The sequence below is a fragment of the Euprymna scolopes genome, chromosome 5, assembly GCF_053919585.1.
Source record: "Euprymna scolopes isolate OS-2025 chromosome 5, ASM5391958v1, whole genome shotgun sequence".
NCBI classification, from domain to species: domain Eukaryota; kingdom Metazoa; phylum Mollusca; class Cephalopoda; order Sepiida; family Sepiolidae; genus Euprymna; species Euprymna scolopes.
Genome location: NC_136486.1, coordinates 125662336 through 125675491, shown reverse-complemented (window position 1 = coordinate 125675491; position 13156 = coordinate 125662336). Strand labels below are relative to the sequence as shown.

Genomic DNA, 13156 nt, shown 5'->3' with positions numbered 1-13156 from the left:
CGAAACTGTGCGCTCGGCTTCTTCCCCCCCTTCCCACCCCAAATGCTTGGGAAACTGTGCACTGTTTTTGTTGGTTTTCAAGCTGCCTCTTCCCCCCCCCCACACACACACAGTTTAACAGTAGTAGGAGGTCAAGAGAAAGAGGGTGAGAGAGAGAGAAGAGTAAGTTGGTGAGAGAGAGAGAAAAGAGAAAGAGGGTGTTGGTTTTATATTTTTATTATCGTCTAATATTTTGAAAGCTGAATTTCTAATAAAATGTGCATCTATAGGAGATAATGCCTGGGAATGTGTTCCCCCCCCCCACAGTTTAACAGTGGTGTGACGTCAAGAGAAAGAGGGTGAGAGAGAGGGAAGAGTAAGTGGGTGAGAGAGAGAAAGAGAGAGAAAAAAAAGAAAGACGGTGTTGGTTTTGTGAAAAAAGTTGTTATTTACAATTGTTCGCATTCTTGGCCTTTTGGTCAAGATCAAAGTGTAGTATCTGTTCTTCAGATGCTGCACTTCTATTTCTTGTTCTCTTTCGGTGGAGGAGAAATCCTCCACGACTGAGACAATTTTTATTTTTGTACCTTTTCTCCACGTTAAAAAACGACCCTGGTGTCTAACTCTGTCCCGTGGGGAGGCATAGTAAATAGGTACAATTGTTCGCCATTAGTGGATGTTGACGTCACGTCACGTGACATGACTAAGCGTTTTTTTTTTTTAGTATGAATAACATTTTTTGTTTTAATTATAAAGTCTACACTTAATTTTATAGAAAATGATGTATATATAATAGAAAAAAAAAATTACTGGTTTTGTTGGATTCAAGTGGATCCCCCCCCTCCAGTTTAAGAGATAGCAGGTCACGTGGTAATATACAAAATGGCTAGCGTAAATATAAAGATCGGTTTTTTTATCGACGAATATTTTGAAAGCTGAATTTTTTTTTATTCCTGTACATTTTTTCCTGATATTTTTCGTTAAAACTCTTGTATAAATACTATTTTTAACCAGTTAAATACGTTGGAGACATTGTCATGGAGTTTAACAATCTCTAGAACAAAGCAGAAGAGAAATTACAAAAGTATCGGTAAAACAAAGTGTTTGTTTACATTTGTTCGCCATTACTGGATGTTGACGTCACGTCACGTGACATGACTAAGCGTTTTTGGATTAACATTAAAATGACAGGTTTTTTGGGGGGCCCCCCTAGGAGAGAAATGATCAGTTCACCCCCTTTTAATGGTCCGTTTGGTGTGGAATTTCGATATTTGTCATGCGGGTGATCAAGGTTCAATATGATACATAATTTGTCAACTTTGGTTGTGTCTGTCAAAAGTTTGAGCTGACGTCACGTCACGTGACACGTATTGAATAACGTTAAAATGACAGGTTTTTTTGGGGGCCCCCCTAGGAGAAAAACGATCAGTTGACCCCTTTCTACTGGTCCGTTTGACGTGAAATTTCGATATTTGTCATCCGGGTGATCAAGGTGCAATATGATACCAAATTTGTCAACTCTGGTTCCGTCTTTCAAAAGTTTTAGCGTTACAAACAAACATACATACATACATACATACATACATACACACCGATTTTTGCCTTTTATATATATAGACTAGCAGGGCTACCCGGCGTTGCTCGGGACCGTATAAACAATGAAAAAACAAAAGCAGATATTGAATATATGTTTTATTCTTAGGGGAGAGGAATCTTTCATCTCTATGTATTATTTGTTTTATCTACCCTAGGACTGGTATTGTTCATGTTTTATCCCTAGTGTAGGTAATTTACAGCATGTACATGAAATTGTTTTACCTTAGGGAGAAGAGAACAGGTAATATACAACATAATGTGTCTATATTACATCCCTGGCAACGCCTAGAAACCAGCTAGAACATGTATTTCAGTCAATCTTTATTACATCTTGGGCTATGCCGGGAAACCAGCTAATCTCTATTTAGTGACTTGACCACCAAAATACCTCCCTAAGTGTGTCCTTTCTTTTGAACTTATTAGATATAGGTATCTAGAAATGTGTGTGAAATTTTGTTGAATGCATTGTTCACTATGATTTTCTTATTGTTCTACACAATATCAACTGTAGCGAAATAAAACAGTAAACTTAGTGTAGTGTTAGAATAAAGAGCAAAGGAAAAAATTAGAATCATATTCTGTAATTACAAATCTAAATTTGCTAGCGTGTACCAGTATTTGCCAGGTTGTGGAAATTTGGAATTTATAACATATGTAGTGGCCTTTTCCTAGATACCTATTTTTATAATTGTTTCAGTACATTGCTACAAAATGTGACATTTGTTGGCGTTTGTAAAAAAAATCATGAATGTGCTTATATTCCAAAAAAGAAAATATCAGTGCACAGTATTGAAAGTGTTTGAGATTCAAAAGTCTGTAACATTTCTACTAACTTCATAAGATGTCATGTGAGAAACTTAATTGAATATCAAGACATTATCTGAAGCGTTTTTATTTTGGTGTAACGTATGTGTTTACAGTGAACCTTAACTTTTAATAAACAGATTGGTATGCAATGACATAGGCTAGGAATCTTAGACAAAATATATATAAATTGGAAAAATGTGTGAACAAATGAAAAAAAAATGATCCGCTCTACTTGATGACATCAAGCACAGTAATATTTTAGTGAAGAAAATATGAAATTGATGTTCAGTGATTAGTTTGGATGAATGAGAAAATGTAATTGTTTGATGCATAAAAAATAACTCATTTGCTGTATTTGATATTAAGCAGCAAAAAAATAGTGATTTGAATATTTAGGAAAACATCAAATCAGATTATGTATAAAAAAAAGATGAAATTAGAAAATATATATTTTCTGTTTATGAGTTTTGCCAATCAAAATTTTGTGGCAGAAATTGGGTGATTACCATGCAATTTTATTTTGGTAAAATTCTTAAATTATTTCAATGTTTATTATAATTTCTTATTAGTGACTTGTTATCATCAAAATCCGCCCCAAAGAGTGTCCTTTCTTTTATTAGGTATCAGAATAGGTATCCAGATTTCTACTTCTATACAAATGTGATATTGTAGTACAGTAAATGTCAAATTGTTTTTCAAGTATTAGTTTGTAACGTTTGTACTGACTTCATCAGATGTCATGTAAGAAACTGAATTCTATGTAAGAAGACTTTATCTGAAGTGTTTTTATTTTGGTATATCATGTGTGATTACACTGTAGTAATTGCGCTGAAAGCATGTTAATTACAAATGACAAAAGATAAATCAATTTCTGATTCAGCTACACAATATAAACTAAAGGAAATCAAATTTGCAAAATAAAAGCAATATGTAGTTATGGGTTAGTTTGGAGTTAGAATAAAAAGCCAACAAAACAGTTAGTTTGTATTGTGTAGATTGGTCATTTCTGATAGTATTGAGAGTTGTCAATGAAAATCTTAATTTCCGACAAAATACTGAATGTTTCTTGGATACCCATTCGTAAAAAGTACCTTTTTTGGAAAAAAAAAACAAAAAAAACTCCCCGGATCACCTTCACCACCTTAAAAAAAAAAAACTTTATTCTTCAAAAAATGTGCACATTGTTAGTGTAAAAAACAGATTCGCACCACTTGATGAAATCAAGCATAGTAATATTTTAGTAAAGAAAATATGAAATTGATTTTCAATAATTAGTTTGAATGAATATCAGAAAATGTAATTGTTTGATGCATAAGAAAGAACTCATCTGCTGAATTTGATATTAAGCAGCAAAATATTTCAAAACATAAAAATGTGAAACATAACATGAATACTCTCCGTTGTCACTTGAAAACATTGACCTTGGTAGGAAGTTTATTAGATACTGAAATTGTGGTCTTGGTATGGTGTGCTTAATATTATTGTATGCAAAATTTAAAAACACAAAAGAGGGTACAATCAATATTGAAAAAGTAACATCTGTCACAGAAAATAGTAATTTATAAATGTCAAAAGAAATATTATTCTGTACTTAAAATGTTAAACTTACTGTTAACAATAATTTAAAATGGTGATCAGGATGAGTCCAACAACTTAGTCCTTGAGCTTTCTTATTGGTCATAGTAAAAAGAAATTGTAGTCTTTCAAGTTTGTTGGTCGCATTGGGATTCTTGGAATGTATCAACAGATTCCTGCATATGAATCTTTGTTAATTCCACACAATACAAAATATATATACAAAACAAAGTAAAGCAAAGTATAGGGTTAGTTGTGTCCTCTAATTATCAACCAAGTATATGTATTGATAAAAAGATAAAAGCAATGGAAATGTTTATTACAATGTATCAATATTAAATTTTTATCATGAACAACAAATCGAAATAATGATAGATATTTTGTGCTTATACGAAACTGGAATCAAGGATTGTCACCTGTGATTTTATATATGTCAATAGTGCATGCCACTACAAATGATATTAGCCAAATTAAGTTTTGTTTATTTCACCCATTATAAAATATATACACAAAATGCAGTAAACAAAGTTTAGGTTTAGTTAATGATAAGTTTAGGTTCGAGAAATAAGCAAAGAAAAGAAAAAAAGATACATTTGTTTATAGTGTGTAAATTGTAAGTTTGTAAATATTTAAAACTATCCACACTGGTATGTGGAAATTCTAGATACCTATTGTTATAAAGTTCCAATTCATGTTTGATATATCACTCTACATGTTCCCTGTTGCACCCCAAAGATGTAAATGATTATCGAGAAAGTGAAATGAAACAGTATTTGAAATAAAATAGAAACAAATGCTGATGTTTACTATATAAAACACTGTGTTCAATGGAATTGAGCCTTATACAATATTGGTGGAATAAAAAAATCCATTTTTTTAATTCAATTTAAGAAATGAGCAAAAAATTGATATTTAAAATATTTGGCATCAAGAAAAAGAAATATAAGATAAAAGGTGATAAAGCAGTAAGAATCATATGCTGAATTCAATTAAAAACAAATATGATTGTCAAAGAAATATCATGAAAATTTTGTAAGTGAAAAAAATTATTTTTTGATATATTTGGTTTCGAAGTATTAAGAAACATGTACAACTTCATTTTAAAGACAAAACGAAAACTGTACTAATGATAATGACAATGGTGAAAGGAAATTGGAAAAAAATGTATCAGAGGTAAAATGTTGGTCACATATACGTTTGTGTGGTATGCATGAAACACGTGTAGAAAATTATATTTTCTGATGCTGAAAGTAAGAAGAGAAACATTGTTAAAAAATGATCTAAAAGGCAATAGTAAAATCCTCATTTTTAGTGTGGGATATGTTGTTTGTTTCAATTGAGAAAGGAAACTTTAATTTATACAATTTGATGTTATAGATCACAAGTTTTATTACAATAAACATTGTGTTCTTTAATTATCAACCAAGTATATTTATTGATAAAAAGAGAATGTAATGGACATGTTTATTATAATTTATCAATATTAAATTGTTATCATGAAAAACCAATGGAAAGCGTGAATGTTATTTGGTGTTTTTAAAAAACAGCTACCAATGATTGTAACCAGTGATATTTGTGTATGCTAACAGTGCAAATGTGGTGGTGAAATGAATTTTTGTTTATTCTTCACAATATAAAATATATACACAAAACTAAAACATAATTTACGGTTAGTTAATGATAAGTTTAGGTTAGAGAATTAAGCAAAATTATAGATACCTATTGTTATAAAGCACCAATTCATGTTTGGTATATCAATCTACATGTTCCTTGTAGCACCCCAGAGGGGTAAATGAGTGTCAACAAAATGAAATAAAACATAGTATTTGAAATAAAATGAAAAAGTGCTTGAAAAGTGAAATATGCTGATGTTTACTATCTAAAACATTGCGTTCAATGCAATTGAAACTTATACTATATTGGTGGACTAAGAATTAAAGAAATAAAATTTAAGAAATTAGCAAAAAATTGATATATAAAATATTTGGCATGAAGAAAAACAAATATAAGACAAAAGGGGAAAAAGCAGTAACAATCATGTGCTGAAGTTCATTGAAAATAAATCGTTTGTCAAAGAAATATAATGAAAATTCTCAGAGTGAAAAAAAAAATGGGATTTTTACAAATCTGGTTTCCAAGTAATAGGAAACATGTACAGCTTCATTTTAACGACAAAATGTAAACTGTAGTAATGGTAATGAGAATGTTGAAGGAAATTGGCAAAAAATTGTTAGTCAAATGTTGATCAAATATTATAAGTTTGTGTGATATGCATGAAACGTTTAGAATATGATCTGCTCTCATGCTGAAAGCAAGTAGAGAAACATTGTGAAAAAATGATGTAAAGCTAAGCTAAGCAAACGACCAGTGAATGGAAATGTTTATTATAATGTATCAAGATGAACATATTATCATGAAAAAGCAAATCGAAATAGTGATAGTTATTTGGTGCTTATACGAAACAGGTATCAAGTATTGTCACCAGTGATTTTATTGATGTTAACAGTGCATGTCACTAAAAATAATGATGGTAGCGAAATTAAGTTTTGTTAATTCTACCCAATATAAAATATATACGCAAAACAAAGTAAACAAAGTTACGGGTTAGTTAATGATAAGTTTAGGTTCGAGAAATAAGAAAAGGAAAAGAAAAAAAAGGTACATGTGTTTATATTGTGTAAAATGTTAGTCTGTAAATATTTCCAACTATCAACACTGGTATGTGTAAATCCTAGATACCTATTGTCATAAAGTACCACTTCTTGTTTGATATATCACTCTACATGTTCCCTGCAGCATCCCAGAGAGTTAAATGAGTGTCCACAAAATGAAATAAAACATAGTACTGGAAATAAAATAAAATAAGAATATGTCTGAAAAGAAATAAATGCTGTTTACTATATAAAAAGTTGTTTTCAAGTGTCAAATGGAATTGAATCTTATACAATGTTGGTGGATTATGAAATTGCATGAATGAAATAACATTGGAGAAATAAGAAAAAAGTTTATATATACAATATTTACAAATGTAAGATAAAAGGTGAAGAAGGGCCAAATCCGAGATCTATAAATCGTAAATTTTCAAAGTGAAAACAGATATTTTTTTTTTTTTTTAGATCTGCTTTCCAAGTAATAGTAACCATGTACAGCTTCATTTTAAATGAAAACTGTACTAATGATAATGTTCATGGTGAAAGGAAATTGGAAAAAAATTAAAAATGTCAGAGGTAAAATGTTTGTGTGGTATGCATGAAACACGTGTAGAAAATGATCTCATGCTGAAAGTAAGAGAAACATAGCTAAAAAATTATGTAAACGCAATAGTAAAATCCTCATTTTTAGGAACATAGTGTGGGGTATGTTGTTTGTTTCAATTGAGAAAGGAAAGTTTAATTTTTAGAATTGGATGTTATAGATCACAAGTTTTATTACAATAAACATTGTGTTCTCTAATTATCAACCAAGTATATTTATTGATAAAAAAAGAAAAGTAATGGACATGTTTATTATAATTTATCAATATTAAATTGTTATCATGAAAAACCAATGGAAAGCGTGTTGGTTATTTCGTGTTCATAAGAAAAAACATCATGGGTTGTCACCAGTGATTTTATGTATGCTAACATTTCGCTGCAAATGTGGTAGCTAAATGTCTTTTTGGTTATTCTACACAAAATAAAATATATACACAAAACAAAGTAAAAGAAATGTCAGGGTTAGTTAATGATAAGCTTAGTACCAAGAAATAAGCACAGAATAAGGAAAAGAAAGATACATTTGTTGATATTGTGTCGATTGGTGAATTTGTTGGTTCATTTTGTTTTATGACATATCAACACTATATCATGCCCAATCTAGTGACATTTTTTTTTCCTAGAATATATTTGTTTATTTAATGTTGGTTTCTATTTAACTCATAATTGGGACCCTAACAGGTACTACTACTCCAGATCAGAGTGGACCTGGTAGCAATAGCAATTAAATGGTGGCTTCACACTTCACAAAGCCCCATGTTTGGATACAGTTTATGGTCATATGCAGGACCTGGTGAATTTGTAAATAATTGAAACGATCAACACTGGCGAGTTAGAATTCTACATACCTATTGTTATAAAGTACCAATTTATGTTTTACATATCACTCCACAACGTTGCTGCAGAATCCAGACAGTTGAAAGAGTCTCAAGAAACTGAAAAGCTATTTAGTACTCTTAAATAAAATAACATGCATAAAGAAATCCTAATATAAGACAATAGATGAAAAAGCAATAAAAATTTTGTGTGGAATCAAGTGAAAACAGTTTCTTTGTCAAAGAAATTGCATGAAGATTCTCAGAGACTTTTCCTTCCTCGTTCCCTTCCCTTTTGGTGGAAGGAAACTTTCACAGTGGCTCAGAAGGTGGGCTGAGCACACTTCCTACAAAGGTGGGATGGGTAAATTTCTTTTTCATTTGGTTGCCTGGAGGACAGGCTTAGGCCCCCCCCCCAAAAAAAAAAACGTTGGAGCCAGGGAACTTCTCCTCCCAGAAGGGGGAGGGGGGCCCGGGAAGGCTTCTCTTCCCATATTTTTTGTTTTGTGTAAGGTTGATCTCTTTCCAAAGGGAGTAAGAGGATATCCCTCTCTTAGGAGGAGAGCGAAGGCTCCCTGGGCCTCCCATCCTCCTTCTGAGAGAAGTTCCCCGGCTTCCACATTCATTGCTCAGCCCGCCGTCCAGGCAATCAGAGTCTGATTGTCTGCCGTATATAAAAAGGCGATTTTAGCTTGTCAGGCGGTATGCTCTGCGTAGACCATTTTTCTTCCACCTGTTGACCTTCCCTCCCTGTCATACAATACGCTTAAACAGGATATTTTAATTTATGCAGATTCCATATAGACTTTTAGTTTCCCAGGGTGTATACCCTCCGTTGACCATTTATGTTTAAGAGTTTTCCTTGCCCCTTCTCTGCCCCAGAATGGGAAGGGAGCTCTTTCCCACTGTATGGGGGGGGGCGGCTTTCTTTTATGGTTATGTGGGGAGCCTTACCTTTACCCCCCTTCAGGTGGTAGGTCTTTTTTGTAAAATTGTTAGTCAAATGTTGATCAAATATTATAAGTTTTTGTGATATGCATGAAACATGTGCAGAATATGATCTGCTCTCATGCTGAAAGCAAGTAGAGAAACATTGTGAAAAAATGATGTAAACCTAAGCTAAGCAAACGACCAGTCAATGGAAATGTTTATTATAATGTATCAACAATAACACATTATCATAGTTATTTGGTGCTTATACGAAACAGGTATCAGGGATTGTCACCAGTGATTTTATTTATGTTAACAGTGCATGTCACTACAAATAATGATGGTAGCGAAATTAAGTTTTGTTTATTCTACCTAATATAAAGTATATACACAAAACAAAGTAAACATCTGCTGAATTTGATATTAAGCAGCAAAATATTTCAAAACATAAAAATGTGAAACATAACATGAATACTCTCCATTGTCACTTGAAAACATTGGTCTTGGTAGGCAGTTTATTAGATGCTCAAATAGTGGTCTTGGTATGGTGTGCTTAATATTATTGTATGCAAAATTTAAAAACACAAAAGAGGGTACAATCAATATTGAAAAAGTAACATCTGTCACAGAAAATAGTAATTTATAAATATCAAAAGGAATATTATTCTGTACTTAAAATGTTAAACTTACTGTTAACAATAATTTAAAATGGTGATCAGGATGAGTCCAACAACTTAGTCCTTGAGCTTTCTTATTGGTCATAGTAAAAAGAAATTGTAGTCTTTCAAGTTTGTTGGTCGCATTGGGATTCTTGGAATGTATCAACAGATTCCTGCATATGAATCTTTGTTAATTTCACACAATACAAAATATATATACAAAACAAAGTAAAGCATAGTATAGGGTTAGTTGTGTCCTCTAATTATCAACCAACTATTGCTAAAAAGAGAAAAGCACTGGAAATGTTTCTTATAATGTATCAATATTGAATTGTTCTCATGAAACACAAATCGAAATAGTGATAGTTATTTGGCGCTTATAAGAAACAGGTATCAGGGATTTTGGTGTATCAGATGTTTTTACAGTGAACTTAACTTTCAAGAAACAAATTGGTATGCAATGACATAGGCTAAGAATCTTAGACAAAATATATTCAAATGAAAAAAAATGTTGAACACTTATAACTTTGTATGGACTCTCAAAAACATTTGTAAAAAATGTGTAAACAAATGTAAAAAAAAATGATCCGCTCTACTTGATGACATCAAGCACAATAATATTTTAGTGAAGACAATATGAAATTGATGTTCAGTGATTAGTTTGGATGAATGAGAAAATGTAATTGTTTGATGCATAAAAATAACTCATTTGCTGTATTTAATATTAAGCAGCAAAATATAGTGATTTGAATATTTAGGAAAACATCAAACCAGATTATGTAAAAAAAAAAAGATGAAATTAGAAAATATATATTTTATGCTTATGAGTTTTGCCAAATAAAATTTTGTGGCAGAAATTGGGTGATTACCAAGTAATTTTATTTTGGTAAAATTCTTAAATTATTTCAATGTTTATTATAATTTCTAATTAGTGACTTGTTATCATCAAAATCCGCCCCAAAGAGTGTCCTTTCTTTTATTAGGTATCAGAATAGGTATTCCGATTTCTACTTCTATACAAATGTGATATTGTAGTACAGTAAATGTCAAATTGTTTTTCAAGTATTAGTTTGTAACGTTTGTACTGACTTCATCAGATGTCATGTAAGGAACTGAATTCTATTTAAGACTTTATCTGAAGTGTTTTTATTTTGGTAGATCATGTGTGATTACACTGTAGTAATTGCGCTGATAGCATGTTAACTACAAATGACAAAAGATAAATCAATTTCTGATTCAGCTACACAATATAAACTAAAGGAAATCAAATTTGCAAAATAAAAGAAAAATGTAGTTATGGGTTAGTTTGGAGTTAGAATAAAAAGCCAACAAAACAGTTAGTTTATATTGTGTAGACTGTTTAATTAACTTTGTTCATTTCTGATAGTATTGAGAGTGGTCAATGAAAATCTTAATTTCTGACAAAATACTGTAATTTTCTTGGATACCCATTCGTAAAAAGTACCTTTTTTGTGAAAAAAAAAACACTCCCCAGATCACCTTCACCACCTAAAACACAAAAACAAAAATATCTTTATTCTTCAAATATTGTGGTTGACTGGAGGACGGGCTGAGCACTCCCAAAAAGGTAGGAGCCGGGGAACTTCTCCTCCCAGAAAGGGGGCCCGGGAAGGCTTCCCTGTCCCCATATTTTTTTTTTTTTTTGTGTAAGGTTGATCTCTTTGGGAATGGAGTAAGCAGAACCGACAGGGGGGGGGGGTCAATCAACCATACAAAAGGATATCTATCTCTTAGTTGAAAGAGGGAAGGTCTCCCTGTCCTCCCATACCCCTTCTGAGAGAAGTTTCCCCAGCTCTCAGTTTTGGGGTGGGGGGGGGGGTAGGAGGGCTTAGCCCGCCCTCAAGGCAAATAGTCTGACTGTCTGCCTTATATAAAAAGGCGATTTTAGCTGGTCAGGTGGTATGACCTGCATTGACTATTTTTCCTCCACCTGTTGACCTTCCTTAATATTTATTTTTAATAATAAACACATTTTATTTTAATATTAATATTTATTTGTAATAATAAACACATTATATTATTTTAAATATTAATATTTATTTTTAATAATAAACACATATTATTTTAAATATTAATATTTATTTATAATAATAAACACATTTTATTCTACTTTAAATATTAATATTTATTTTTAATAATAAAAACAATTTTATTTGAATATTAATATGTATTTTTAATAATAAACTCATTTTTATTTTAATAATTATTTTTAATACTAACTCATTTTATTATTGTAAATGTTAATATTTATTTTTAATAATTATTGTTATTTAATAATAATATCTTCTATTTTTTTACTGTTTATGTCTAACTTTTATCGACTTTTTCTTTTTTAATAGCATATTCTTTAAATGAATAGAAAAATATAGAAAAATAATTTCCCAAATTTTAGACCCCGGTTATTTGGCTGATAGTCGATAAAAATGATTAAAAGAGAGATTCATGAACATTAACGTTGTCATATAAAAAGAAAATGCTAATAAGAAGTGTTTTTAATCAATGTAACATATTTATTCAACTCTGTCATATATTTGTTTGATGACAACTTTTTCGAATCTGTGTACAGTAAAAACGATATACTTACATAGGATTTTGAAAGCATTTAAACTGTCGAAGAGTTTTATTATAAAAGAGTTTAGTTTGTTGAACTTAATGGACTTTTTTGTTGTATCTATTAACTGTTTATTCTTTTTATCAAACAAAAAGAGAATTTTTATATTGACATGTGATGGACTGTTTTTCTAACATCGAAATTTTAAAATTAGTTTTATTTAAAAAAAAAAAAAACTCGCCATTAGTGGACGGTCAAAAGACAAATATATAACAAATAAATGTTAGGAAAGGCAAGATAAGTTACTTTTCTATCCAACTGGATATATTTTTTGTGTTTTTATTCAATGTAACATATTACAGTTGTTTACATAGCCATTTGCCGGAAGTGACGGTTTTTTTTTATATAAGTTTTATTCAAACAGGCTTTAAGTTCAAATTAATGGACTTTTTTTTATACTTCCAAAATAAACTATTACAGTCGTTTAAAACATAATAGAAGTATTATTTTTTATTTTTTAAAAACAATGTTTACAAAATGTCTATGCGCGTTTCTTCCGGCCGGCTGCGAATAGCATAAATAAATAACTGTTGCCAGAATTTATCGCATTTTTATTTTTTAATAGCATTTTCTTAAAACGAATAAAAAAATAATTTCCCATGAAAAAAAAAAAAAGAAAATGCTATTAAATATAATAAAAATTACTGAGATAAAAATATAAAAAAATACGTACGTAACAACAAAAACACACCGAAGAAAGTGTGTGTGTGTGTGTGTGTGAGAGAGAGAGAGAGAGAGAGAGGGAGGGAGGGAAGAGGAAGCGGTGTATGTTGAATTTTGTTCCTTTTCGAAGCAACACAAAAAGTAAGTGTTTCCACAGTAACCAAACCGTGACGTCACGTCACGTGACATGACTAAGCGTTTTTAAACGAATAGAAAAATAGAAAGAGGGTGATAGAGAAAGTGAGA

At 30.9% G+C, this 13156-nt stretch overlaps 1 pseudogene; it reads left to right on the top strand.

Moving 5' to 3' along the window:
• Nucleotides 1-437: 437 nt before the first annotated feature.
• On the top strand, nt 438-571 carry LOC145277264 (U2 spliceosomal RNA; annotated as a pseudogene).
• The last annotated feature ends 12585 nt before the right edge of the window (nt 572-13156 follow it).